The sequence below is a fragment of the Natrix helvetica genome, assembly GCF_964273705.1.
Source record: "Natrix helvetica genome assembly, chromosome: 6".
Classification (NCBI taxonomy): Eukaryota; Metazoa; Chordata; class Lepidosauria; order Squamata; family Natricidae; genus Natrix; species Natrix helvetica.
In genome coordinates this window covers 8482058-8495686 of record NC_138553.1, presented here as the reverse complement: position 1 = coordinate 8495686, position 13629 = coordinate 8482058, and the positions used below count along the sequence as shown (strand labels likewise).

The following is a 13629-nucleotide window of genomic DNA, read 5'->3' as shown; positions in this document are numbered from 1 at the left end:
CAGTCCCCCTAATCATCTTTGTTGCTCTTCTCTTGCCCTTTTTGTAAAGTCTCCACATATTTTTATATCATGGCAACCAAAACTGGCTACAGTATTCCAAGGGTGGTCTTATCAGGGCATTATAAAGTGGTACTTATACTGCACATGATTCTATTCCTCCTATGATAAGCAAGCCATCAAGTCAATAATTGTGACTAATGGACAGAGACAAGAAGAGGATCAATTTATAACAATTGAGTTTGTGGCACAAAACGTCAGCCCACTTCATGAACCTGTCAATCCCGTTGCATTCCAACACTTTACATAAATATGACACTAGCCGAGTTGTAGTGACAGATGAAACTCCACATGAGGTCTCCGTGGGAAAATTGGCAAGAAAAGCTCCCTATAGTATCTCTGTACAGACGAACATTCTTTTTTTTTTTGCGGAGAAAGAGATCAAAAGTAGACATATGTGGCGTGTAAAAAAAGATACAGAATCATTCCAGCAAGCATACTCACTTTTATCATCATACCTATGGTCTTTATCTTCTCCTTTGTAGTTTGCATAGAACTTATTTCTGAAAGGGAGTTCAAAATTCATGCATACCCATACCAATGAAATATCAACAGTTAAGGACAGTGGAAGGTACTGTAGATAGTTATTCACAGGCAAAAGTAAGATATTCATCTAAATTTAAAGAATGTATATACAGTGGTACTTCGGTCCTTGTTGGGCATTCATTCTGAAACCCAGTGAGGACTGAGAAGCTCACATGACTTCTTTTGTGACCCTCTATTTCTGATGGAAGAAATGGTGAATCATGAGAAAACCAACGACCGTAAGTTCTTCCTTGTGTGTCAACTCCCAAGAGAAAGTTGCATGCTGGAACAAGATTTCTGTATCAACTTCGAACCGAAGAAGCCATCTTAATGTTCCTCGGTTTCCACACACAAGGGAAAGGGGGGGAAGGAAGTTAGAATACCTTGTTAGACACAACAAAGAACTTTCTCGTGGGAACCAAGGTCACCTCCATGGGGAACGGATAAGGTCTGGGAAGGAGTAATTGGAGAGCCCGCCCATTGACCCAATTGGCTATCCCCACCTCCTATTTTCCCACAATAGAAAACGTGGCAGGCCTGAAGATGCAAATGTAAAAGATGGCTTCCAGGTCTGACACGTGACCTGTGACCCTAGGGGATGGGTTTATTTCTTCTTTTAATTATACCGAAACTGTTGGAATTATTTAGAGTTGGTTTTCCTTTAGTCTGTGTCTATATGATGTACTCAATAAAGAAGTCCTTTGAGGTGGATTCACGTCGCAGAGTTCTGATTTGTTTGCGTTCCTCAATCGGAACCTTGACATCTGCTTCAAAGCGCGTCAAACACCCCGAATCTGACGTGTTTTGAAGCAGCCGAGTGCCGAGGTGCCACCGTATGGGTAGTCCTTGATTAATGACCGTCATTGAGCCCCGAACATCCCGAAAAAAGCAATAGCATACTACTTTTGGCAAAAAAAAAACCCCACCCCAAAACAACAACTTGCAGATGCTGGAGTGTTCAACAGGAGTCATGCTAAACTTCTGTAGGCGTTACCTCTTTTTAGACAACCGAGGGAGAAAACACAAGATCAGAAGGAATCCAAGTGGATTTTGAAAAGGAATCTCTCTGTCCTCTGAACATTCTCCACGTTGTTTGATTTCTTTCTTTTGCTTTTTCTTTCTTTCTTTTTTTAAAAAAAGAAAGCTCCTTTCTCTGACACACCGGTCGCATTCTCTCCCTTCCTTTCTTCTTTTCATATACTGTATCCATATATATCTCCCTGAACTTCAGGGCTGTGTGTTACCTTTCCCAGTCTGCGTTCTTTTCTTCTCTTTTGTACGCGCTCAGCAGGATGAGGGATCTGTGGCTAATTTGTTTTGATATATATCCCTGTGCTTTGGTCTGCCTTCTTTTTGAAACGCATTCCTTTTGTAGGCGTGAGGTCGAGGTGGTGGGATGCTTCCAGCATAGGTAGCCTCCACAGCGGAAAGAGGTGACCGACTTTGATCAGTCGGCTCTCTGTTTTTTATGTCGATCATTTGAAATTCAACGATGTTCAGTGGTGGGTAACTTTGCGAGTCCTTCTCTTGGTTTCCTCCCAGGGTGTTTGCGGTAGTTAGGGGACAGAGATGTTGTTCTCCTTCCCTCTCTCTGTCTCTTAGCCTTTTCTTGAATAACTACGAATTGGATGGGGAAGGATATATATAAACTGTGCTATCAAAAGAAGCCCGGTTTCATTGACAGACATTATCGTTGGGGGGGGGGGGGAATACACTGCGATGTAAGAAAAAAGAAGACCATATCACAGTGCTTCCAAAACTTTTTCCTTTTTAGAATGGAGTGGAATAGAATAGAATAGAATAGAATAACTAGAATGAATAGAATAGAATAGAATAGAATAGAATTCTTTATTGGCCAAGTGTGATTGGACACACAAAGAATTTGTCTTTGGTGCATTTGCTCTCAGTGTACATAAAAAGGCAAGATACATTCGTCAAGAATCATAAGGTTCAGCATTTAATGATAGTCATAGGTTACAAATAAGCAATCAGGAAGCAATCAATATCAATATAAATCGTAAGGATACAAGAAGCAAAGTTACAGTCCTGCAGTCCTAAGTGGGACGAGATGGGTGATAGGAACGATGGGAAGACTAATAGTAATAGTAATGCAGCCTTAGTGAATAGTTTGACATTGTTGAGGGAATTATTTGTTTAGCAGAGTGATGGTGTTCTGGAAAAACTGTTCTTGTGTCTAGTTGCCTTGGTGTGCAGTGCTCTATAACGTCATTTTGAGGGTAGGAGTTGGAACAACTTATGTCCAGGATGCGAGGGCTCTGTAGATATTTTCACAACCCTCTTTTTGACTCGTACAGTGTCCAGGTCCTCAGTGGAAGGCAGGTTGATAGCAATTGTTTTGCCTGCAGTTCTAATTCTCCTCTGAAGTCCGTGTCTGTCTTGTTGGGTTGCAGAACCAAACCAGACAGTTTTAGAGGTGCAGATGACAGACTCAATCATTCCTCTGTAGAACTGAATCAGCAGCTTCTTGGGCAGTTTGAGCTTCCTGAGTTGGCGCAGAAAGAACATTCTTTGTTGTGCTTTTTTGATGACGTTTTTGATGTTATTACCCAAAACCTCAAAATCAAGGAAAATTTATATAAGATGTTTTATAGATAGCATTTGCCACCAGCAAGATTGGCGAAGATGTTCAAGAACAAATCGGTTAAATGTTGGAAATGTCACCGGACACCCTGCTCGTACTATCAGATGTGACGGACAGATGCAGAAGCAAAAAAAATACTGGACTTAAATACGTATGTGTGCAGAGAAGAGCAACTAAGATGATTAAAGGCCTGGAGACCAAAACAATACAATGCAATGCAATGCAATGCAATGCAATGCAATGCAATGCAATGCAATGCAATGCAATGCAATACAATACAATACAATACAATACAATACAATACAATAGTAGAGTTGGAAGGGACCTTGGAGGTCTTCTAGGCCAACCCCCTGCCTAGGCAGGAAACCCTATACCATTTCAGACAAATGGCTATCCAACATCTTCTTAAAGACTTCCAGTGTTGGGGCATTCACAACTTCTGGAGGCAAGCTGTTCCACTGATTAATTGTTCTAACTGTCAGGAAATTTCTCCTCAGTTCTAAGTTGCTTCTCTCCTTGATTAGTTTCCACCCATTGCTTCTTGTTCTACCCTCAGGTGCTTTGGAGAATAGTTTGACTCCCTCTTCTTTGTGGCAACCCCTGAGATATTGGAACAATGCTATCATGTCTCCCCTAGTCCTTCTTTCTCTTAAGCTAAACAGACCCAGTTCCTGCAACCGTTCTTCATATGTTTTAGTCTCCAGTCCCCTAATCATCTTTGTTGCTCTTCTCTGCGCTCTTTCTAGAGTCTCCACATCTTTTTTACATCGTGGCGAACAGAACTGAATGCAGTATTCCAAGTGTGGCCTTACCAAGGCATTATAAAGTGGCATTAACACTTCATGTGATCTTGATTCTATCCCTCTGTTGATGCAGCCTAGGACTGTGTTGGCTTTTTTGGCAGCTGCTGCACACTGCTGGCTCCTATTTAAATGGTTGTCCACTAGGACTCCAAGATCCCTTTCACAGTTACTACTACTGAGCAAGGTACCACCTATACTGTACATATGAAGAACAATTGCAAGTTGGGTATGGCCAGTCTCGAGAAAAGAAGGACTAGGGGGGACATGATAGCAGTATTCCAGTATTTGAGAAGAAGAGGGAAGTCTACTTATTTGCCAAAGTGCCAGAAGGCAAGACAAGAAACAATGGATGGAAACTAATCAAAGAGAGAAGCAACCTGGAACTAAGGAGAAACTTCCTAACAAGGAAAACCAGCTTGCCTTCAAAAGTCGTGGGTATTTCATCACTGGAGGTTTCTAAGAAGAGACTGGACAGCCACTTGTCTGAAATGGCATAGGATCTCCTGCTTGAGCGTGGAGTTAGACTGGAAGATCTCTAAGGTCCCTTCCAACTCTGCTATTCTATAAAGAAGGGAAGAGCGAAACTCTAACAATCTTTCAAGGTTGTCTTCTTCTACTTTATTACAATAAAGCATTTCTGTGCCTTTTTTCTTGACTTGTTCTGCCTTATTTGTCAACTTGATATTGGAGAGCGACAGTCATCCAGATGTTAGTGAACTACAGCTTTCAGCATCTGTCACCATTGGCCATCCTTAGTGGTTTCACAGGTCCTCATTATCAGAATGCTCAGAAATGATCATTACAGACTAACTGACAAGGAGGAGCAGGGGCTTGGACTAGACAACCTCAAAGGGTCCCTTTCCTGCTCTGTGATGGATTGGTACCAAAGTGCAGCGGAAAACAATCCTGTGCGAGCAGAATGAAACGGCGGCAGTCAAAAGAAATTTCACTCGGTCGTTCCGTTTTTATTGTGCGGAGCAGGAAGCACGAAGGAATTGCTGTGCCAAATGCATTGGGAAAAACGACTTGCCGACTCGCTATCTCAGCAAAACAGCATTTGGAAGAGAGGAGCATAAAAGCTAAAGCTTTCTAGGCAGAAACGCAAGTCATTGTAACCAGACACCATATTTTTTTACCAAGGCACCAGGACATCATAGCGAAGAAACAAAAGATGAGATCAGGGGATGGTGATCTAAAAGAGAAAATCTAGCATTTGTTGTTTGTCTGACGGCCAGCTGCAGGCTGTAAAAATGGGTGTTGGATGATGAACTGGGCAAAAACAGAATGATTAAGTCATATTTCTAGAGGCGGTGAAGCAGCCAACAATTCAGTGCTCTTAGGAACTGATGTGCCCAGCCTCCGGGATGACTCCAAGCAAAGTTGCGGAGTGGGATGGAAAAGCATCCTACACAATAAGGCAGCAATGTTGAAGATGCTGTAAGAGAGAGGAACTGAGCAAGGAACTAGGTGTGTTTTACTTATAATTTGCATCTTCTTTTTGATGCTCTAACATTGTGATATTCCAGCAAACAGCTAACTTCCAATTGAATGAGATTGAATTGGAAACATCTGCCAGGAATCTAGCTTGCTCATCATACCTGAGCAGGACTTTGGACCAAAATGGGCTTTTTAACAAAACAAAACTTCTGTAGCTATACAATTTGGGATGAACACCCTTTGAGTGGTGTGGGAGTAGGAATGGATTTCCAGAGGGAAAAAATTGCAGACTACTGGAACCAGGAGCACTAACTCAGGTGACCCTGAGGACACAGGTGAAACCTCCAAGTCCTTCAAGGACCCTCTAAAAGGATGCAAATGACCAGCTGTCTGCAAGGACTATAAATCCTTCCATTCCCCCACCATCCAGTCAGAGCTGAAGAAGCTTCTTGGGTGAGAAGTGAAATGTCTTCAAAAGAAAAAACAAGAAAGTCCAGTTGCCTCCTGAAAAAAAAAACACCTTTGGGACAACCTTGACCTGGAATGACTGAGAATCTCTACAGACTTTTAAAACAAAGCAAACCAAAAACTTCAGGGTTTTGGGTGTGTGTTTTCCTTAGGATTTGAGGGTGGGGAAAGACTTTTGGCTTAGGAGAAGAGGAGAGATGATAACCAAGAGAGAAGAAACTTAAGTTTATCCCAAAGCTCTTTCGTGAAACATGGCCAAAGCTTCTATTTCAGTTTTAATCTGAAGAAAATATAAATATATATTCCTTAGTGGCTATATAAGAATGCCAGTCAAACACTTTAACAATCCCTCCATGGTGTTTCTCCTTCCTTTCCTATATCTTACTAATATCAATTGATTCTTAGATATTCTGTGGTTTTTTTCCCATCTCTGTTTTTGGGACATTTTACCAGTTGCACCAGTTTTAAAAAAAGGCAGGAAGAGATATGAGCAGAGAGTCCTGAAGAGTTTATGACTCTCTTTCTCTCTGTGTCTCTGTCTTTCTCTCTTCCTCCCTCCCTCCCTCTCTCTCTCCCCCCTTCCTTTCACTCTCTCCCTCCCACCTCTCTCTCCCTCTTTCCCCTTCCTTCCTCTCTCTCCCTCCCTCTCTCTCCCTCTCTTTTCCCTTTCCTTTCTATCTCTCCCCCTCTCACTCCCTCTCTTTCCCCTTCTCTCTCCCTCTCCCTCTTTCCCCTTCCTTTCTCTCTCTCCCTCTCTCTTCCCCTTCCTTTCTATCTCTCCCCTCTCTCCCCCCTCTCACTCCCTCTCTTTCCCCTTCTCTCTCCCTCTCTCTCTTTTCCCTTCTCTCTATCTCCCCCTCTGTCTTTCACTCTCTCTCTGTCTCTCTCCCCCCCCCCCTCACATCGTGGAGGAAAATTATCTAATTCCACCATCCGTCATATGAACATCCTTGCTTAATTTAATACAATTATTCCATCAAGGAGGATAATCTCTGCAACATAATTCATTTACACAACATATTTCACAACCATCTCTACCTCGCCGTTTCTTATTACCGTGGCTGATGATTTCACGACTGCTGATGGGATAAGAGGAAGAGAGCAAAGGAAAGAGGCTGAAGCCGTGCTTGGGGGTGTACGCCTCTCTGCTTGCCCAATGTGCATTTTGTGTTTGCGCGTAGGGGCCAAGGCACAATGGATGCCTCTGGAGGCAACGCCGGGAAAGCATTTACGTTGTGCCAGTTGCCGCCGGATGTCCATTATTGAAATATTTATGGGTCTAGCATTTGGGGGATAAGCTAACGAGTCAGCCGATAAGCCGGGGACGGCTGATATTCTTCAGCAGACAACAATGGCACAATTGTTGCTGGCCCCAGATGTGCCAGCCGAGGCAACACTATTGTGTGTTTATGAAGAAATGAAGATCTCTATGAAAGAGGAGAAATCAGGACGGGGGAGAGAGAGGAGGTCTGGAGTTTTGTTTCCAAAGTCATTGGGGGATATTATTATCCATTTGTTTCCCACCACCCCTCCGTGGCTTCTCAGATCTCTCTGGCATGGGCGACTCTTTCTCCCCATCAAGGTCATTTAGCACTGGCTTCAGGAGATGGGGAGGGAGGAGTTCCCAGAGGTCACAAAAAGCTGCTTTGATACACAAGCCACGATCGGGTTTTCAGCCAGGCCATTTCAAGCCAGCTCGTCCCAAAGGTGCTTTTTTTTCCCCCCCAAGAGACAATCGGGCTTTCTTTCTTTTTCCTTGAAGATGTTTTGCTTCTCCTCCCAGAAGCAGATTCAGTTCTTCAAGAACCGAAGCCTCTTGGAAAAAGATCTTTGGGACAACCATGCATTGGATGATTGAGAATCTCCATAGGCATTCGGCCGAGCTCCCAGACCAACCCTGTCCATAGAGAGCACCCTCAAATGTAGCGACGTCAGCATGTTTCACTCTTGATTGGCATCGGAGGATCTAGCAATGTTCCAATATCTCAGGGGTTGCCACAAAGAAGAGGGAGTCAAACTGTTCTCCAAGGCACCTGAGGGTAGAACAAGAAGCAATGGGTGGAAACTGATCAAGGAGAGAAGCAACTTAGAACTGAGGAGAAACTTCCTGACAGTTAGAACAATTAATCAGTGGAACAACTTGCCTCCAGAAATTGTGAATGCCCCAACACTGGAAGTCTTTAAGAAGATGTTGGATAGCCATCTGTCTGAAACGGTATAGGGTTTCCTGCCTAGGCAGGGGGTTGGACTAGAAGACCTCCAAGGTCTTCTAGTCCAACCCCCTGCCTAGGCAGGATCAATGGCTTCAGTGCTTTAGAAGAATAATAGAAACACATTTCTCTCACATATGAAAACTAATATCTGGGGAGGTGTCTTCATGTACACTTTATGAAACAAGCAGCTATAATGAGGTGTGTTTGTATTTAACATTTATAACTCGTCCTGCTGCTGATTCAAGTGCCGTGGGCAAGATTCAATGGATTTAAAACTAGGCAATAAAAATCCATTAAACACTCTCATATTTTGTGTGTGTGCAGACACAGGCTCAGGCGTGAACGTGCCGAATTCTTTTTTTTATAAAAGCCCTCGGAAGATTTATAAAGGAGATTCTGAAAGAAGAGGCAGGTTTTCATTCCCCTTTTTTCCAAACTTCATAAAACTGGAGGAGGATTAGCTTTGCTTCATATAATGATTTGTTGTTAGACTGGCAACGATTCAGGAGATGGTTATATAAAATAGCAGTTGAAATCCACTGGGTCGGCAATGAAAAAAAAGTATAATTGTACAGACAGTTAAAAACAAACAAGGAGTTTCCAAGCAATGAAGGAGAACAGCTAAAGCTCCGGGGGAAGGGAGAGTTAAGTGCATCATTAGCTTAGAATTAATACGTTGCCACAAATGATCCAAGTCCAACTCACATTTGAATTCTTTTGACACTTATCCGGTGCCAATATAGTATTGAACTTCAGTTGACTAGATTCTTGTTATAGGCTTAAGCCAGTGATGGATAACCTTTTTATCCTCGCGGGCCAAAAGCATGCACACGCGCAAGACAGCATGTGTGTGTGTGCCCATACCCATAATACAAAATGCGTGCAACCCGCCCCCATGTGCGCCCTGCCCCTCCTGCACATAGACATGTGGCACACACACACCTGCGTGCCCGGTTTTGGGCCGAGCAGGCCTCCCTGAATAAATACCTACATTTCTGCTGATAAATAAATAAAGGGAGACTAGTATAGATCTATTTCAAGCTATTTAGCTCTCATCAGCTAGCCATACCCTTACTGGGATTCGAACCTGGGCTGTTTCTTACATATTAGCCATACTAGCACAAGTGCAACACAAAAATTGTTTTCTACCTGGAAGGCTCCTAGGGTCGAGCTGAAAGGCAAAAAGGGAAGCAGTATGCTCCCTCCTATATTTGGGCATACCAGGTGCTTTGACATAACAGTGAATCATTTCTTTGGCTCAGCTGATAAGGGAGGAGAGCTTGTGGCTTAGAGGCTAATACAACTGCCTAACATGTAAAAACAGCCCAGGTTCGGATCCCAGTAAGGGTATGGCTAGCTGATGAGAGTTAAATAGCTTGAAACAGATCTATACTAATCTCCCTTTATTTATTTATCAGCAGAAATGCCACACAAAAAATAGTTTTCTGCCTGGAAGGCTCCTAGGGTGGAGCTGAAAGGCAAAATGGAAGCAGTATGCTTCCTCCCATATTTGTGCTTTGATATGACACTTAATACATACATAGATGCATACATACATACATACATACATACATACATACATACATACATATCAGGCCTCCCTGAATACATACACATACATACATACATACATACATACATACATACATACATACATGCATATATATTTGTTTTCGTTGATTTTCACGGGTACAGGTATGCAGGTCTTGGCATATTCGGGTCTTTTCCCATGTAAGATTGAGAGTATCTTGGCGATGTTTCGACGAGGTCCCACTCGCCATCTTCAGGCTGGTGCCTTCAGCTTTGTGCTTGTGCGAGCAAAGCGTGATCGGAGCTGCCGTCTTTCTATAAATATTGGTGGGGATGTGTGGAGTGCTGGCTTTGTTGCTGTAAGCGGATTGTGCGAGCAAAGCGTGATCGGAGCTGCCGTCTTTCTATAAATATTGGTGGGGATGTGTGGAGTGCTGGCTTTGTTGCTGTAAGCGGATTGGTTGGCTGTGTTGTAATATTGGAATGTATATATATTCCAAGGATGTTCACATGATGTACGCTTGTCTGTACTTAGTTTCCCTTGGCGGTTCCTCATAAAAGAAATCTGTAGGAATCAACAGGTGATTAAGGCCACCTTGCCTATGTTATCATAGGCCAATGCAGATTTACAAAAAAATGTAATTGCACAGGATGACTCATTCCTTTCAGTGCTCAAAACCACTGGAGCTCCATTAGAGAGCCATTAAGAGCTCATTGAAAGCAATAGGACTGCTCTCATAATCACTCCCAAGGAATTCCATTTCTGGAATGTCACTTTAGTGCTTGCCGGGCTGAAAGAAGAGAAAAAAGATTTCCTGTTTCTCCTCCTTTATTATGCTGGCTATTATTATGAAGCTCCAGCTGTGTCTCAGGAAGGTTCTTTAATGTCATATTTAACTTTTTTAAAAAAAAAAACACCCTCCTTTTTCTATGAGAGTTATAGCAGAGTTGATTCAGTATTAAGGTTAGATTTACGTTGTGACAATTACAAAAGGCTGTAACTTCGAACAGTCACTAAATGAATTGTTGTAAGTCAAGGAGTACCTGAAGTTATGGAAAGTAAGAAGTCTAGAATATTGGCAGAAAATTCAAATGTAGCTGATAGAGCTAATCGAAGAGGAAATAGAATTTAAGCCGGAACTATTTCTTTTGGGAATTATCAATGATAAATATAACAAGGAGGTATTTGACGTGGAAATAGAAGAATAAAGACGAAACAGAATATTACAAGATCTGGGATGAATTTTGCCGATGGTTGGTACAAAAAAAGAGGGACTCAAAATAAATAATGACTAGGATCTATAGAATGGAAAACTAGAATTATGTATGTAATTATAACAGAGGGAAAATGTATAAGACAAGATCAAAGTAACATGGTTGGAAGTAAGATGACTTTATATTTGTAAATACTGAATAGACCAATTGTAAATAAGCAAGGTGGTTATGATATTTAGTTTTATATTTTTGTATGTATGGCAAAGACATACAGGACAGTTACACCGTGTCCAATGTTTTATTGTGTGTTTAATTTAAAAAAAACCTTTTTTTTTAAAAAAAAGAAAGAAAGTAGGAAGTCTGGAAAGGAGAATATGTACCCTTTGGAGAAATTGACCTCAAACATTAAGTGGGGAAAAAGAGGAACTCAGTCTATGTCTAGTTTAATGAAAAGAAGGTCTAGGGGAGACATGATAGCAGTGTTCCAATATCTCAGGGGTTGCCACAAAGAAGAGGAAGTCAAACTATTCTCCAAGGCACCTGAGGGTAGAACAAGAAGCAATGGGTGGAAATTAATCAAGGAGAGAAGCAACTTAGAACTGAGGAGAAATTCCCTGACAGTGAGAACAATTAATCAGTGGAACAGAAATTGCCTCCAGAAGTTGTGAATGCCCCAACACTGGAAGCCTTTAAGAAGATGTTGGATAGCCATTTGTCTGAAACATGTAAAGGGTTTCCTGCCTAGGCAGGGGGTTGGACTGGAAGACCTCCAAGCTCCCTTCCAACTCTGCTATTGTATTGTAGTGTATTGTATTATATTTACAAAACTAAATTTAGGGATATTGAGTTGTCTTTTATTTCATTCTATTTCTTCCATCCATCAAGTGGCCTTTCTTTATCTCAGGTATTATTATGGGAACTTTTCTTCTGATGAATCGTTCATGAAACAACCCCTTGTGTATTTTAAGCAAAGGCCAAAGATGTCAACAGCTCAAGCTTTCTTACGTTTTCCCCTAATTGCGAATGTTTGATATTGTTGCTTATTTCATACTGACAACTCTCCTTGGATTTTTTTTTTAATGTAAAGACATTTGGAATTTTTTTTTTAAAAAGCTTCACATTCCTCACAATATACTACTTATGCCAGTGTGACCAGATGGTTCTCTGTGAGAATATTTGTAGCTCAGGATTGAAATGGGGAGGGGTGTCCATGGTGTTCTCTGGCCTTGATTGTTTTCTTGAAAATGTTTCATTACCCAACTAGGTAACATCATCAGTGCTAGTGGTGATTGTCTTTGAGTCCGTGTTTTCTCAGGCACCGTCCATCTAACTGGAGATGCCTCCCAGTCACACCGTTGCAGCTGCCGGACAAGGTGGCCTTGACTCTCCGAGAAAAGAATGTTATTTTGACTATATCTCGCCCGTACTCCGTATAATCCCCCCCTTCTCATTTTCCCACAGCAGAAAATGTGGCAGGCCTGAAGGCAGGGATGAAATCCTCCCGGTTCGGCCCGGTTCGGCTGAACCGGTAGGGGTGCTTCTCCTTGGTTCTGAGATCCGGTAGTAAAAAAAAAAAGCTTCCGAGCATCTCGTGGCTCACAGCTGATCATTGGAAGCTTTTCCCCACGCTTTTTAAAGCGTTTTTTTCCTGCCTATCTGCCTGAACCGGCAGGGGGAAAATGCTTTAAAAAGTGAAAAAAAAGTTGGCCATGCCCACCCAGTCACATGAACCTCCCCACCAAGCCACGCCCACAGAACCAGTAGAAACCTTTTTAGATTTCACCACTGCCTGATGTAAAAGATGGCTTCCAGGTCTGACACCAAACTCAGACGAAGCCTAAAAGACTAACACGATAGTCTTTCAAAACAATGGCTTTCTTTTGTAGGGGAGAGGGGAAGGAAGTAGCATCTACCTAATTATTTATAACAATGCAACACTAATGCATTTTGCAGTAATTGTGTGTCATCTCCCCCACCCCCACCCCGCCTATCGTTTGTGATGGACCTTCTTCGCAGCTGAGATCATTAGTTTTTGATATATGCAACGGAGCAAACGGCGAAACACAGAAGCTCAGCTAATATGGCAACGCTAACTTTAATGTGCATTCCGCACCTTCTCACCCTAATAATCAAGATTGGTGCTGGCTTATATTATGCTCCTTTATTTTGACAAGCACACGAGGCATGCTTGGCTCTGAGGTTATATCGCCACAAATAAATAAACAAAAGCTGGGACCTTGTAAAGCACAGGGTAGACACTGCTTTATTTATGCCTTTATTGGTAAGTCTTCCAAACCGACCCGATCAAAAGAGACTCCCATCATTAATTGTGATCTCTCTCCCTCTGTAGCAAAGAGGGGTGAAGAGCAACAGTTGACGATGCTTCCAAAGTGGTACCTCAACCACTCATCTTCCCAAACCCTTTTCATAAAAACGTAGCGAACTGACGGCAGGGGGGGGGGAAGAGCTTGGGATCCACCAAGTCCATCCTTTTGAGTTTCTTTGGATTTTTTGTTTTCTTTTTAATTTATTTATTGGCGTTTTTTAATTGTTATCTTTATACTTTACCAGCCGATAACCCAGCGTTGCCTGGGTATTTATTTATCCTTATCCTGTATTAGACAGGAAAAGCCCTGATTTTAGCGACAATTAAATTCGTTACAAATGCTTTCCCTGTGCCACCCAAAAGCCGTACATTTGTCCTCAAAAATAATCAAAGCCTTGTTGAAAATATCCGGGCCAAACGTAATTTCTAATCTTGGATTTTCCCCCTTATCAG

The 13629-nt window shown here is 42.2% G+C and overlaps 1 protein-coding gene across 12 annotated transcripts in view; it reads left to right on the top strand.

Moving 5' to 3' along the window:
• SOX5 (SRY-box transcription factor 5) overlaps window positions 1–13629 on the top strand; it is a 973495-nt gene that overhangs the window by 886932 nt on the left and 72934 nt on the right. The window lies entirely within an intron of this gene.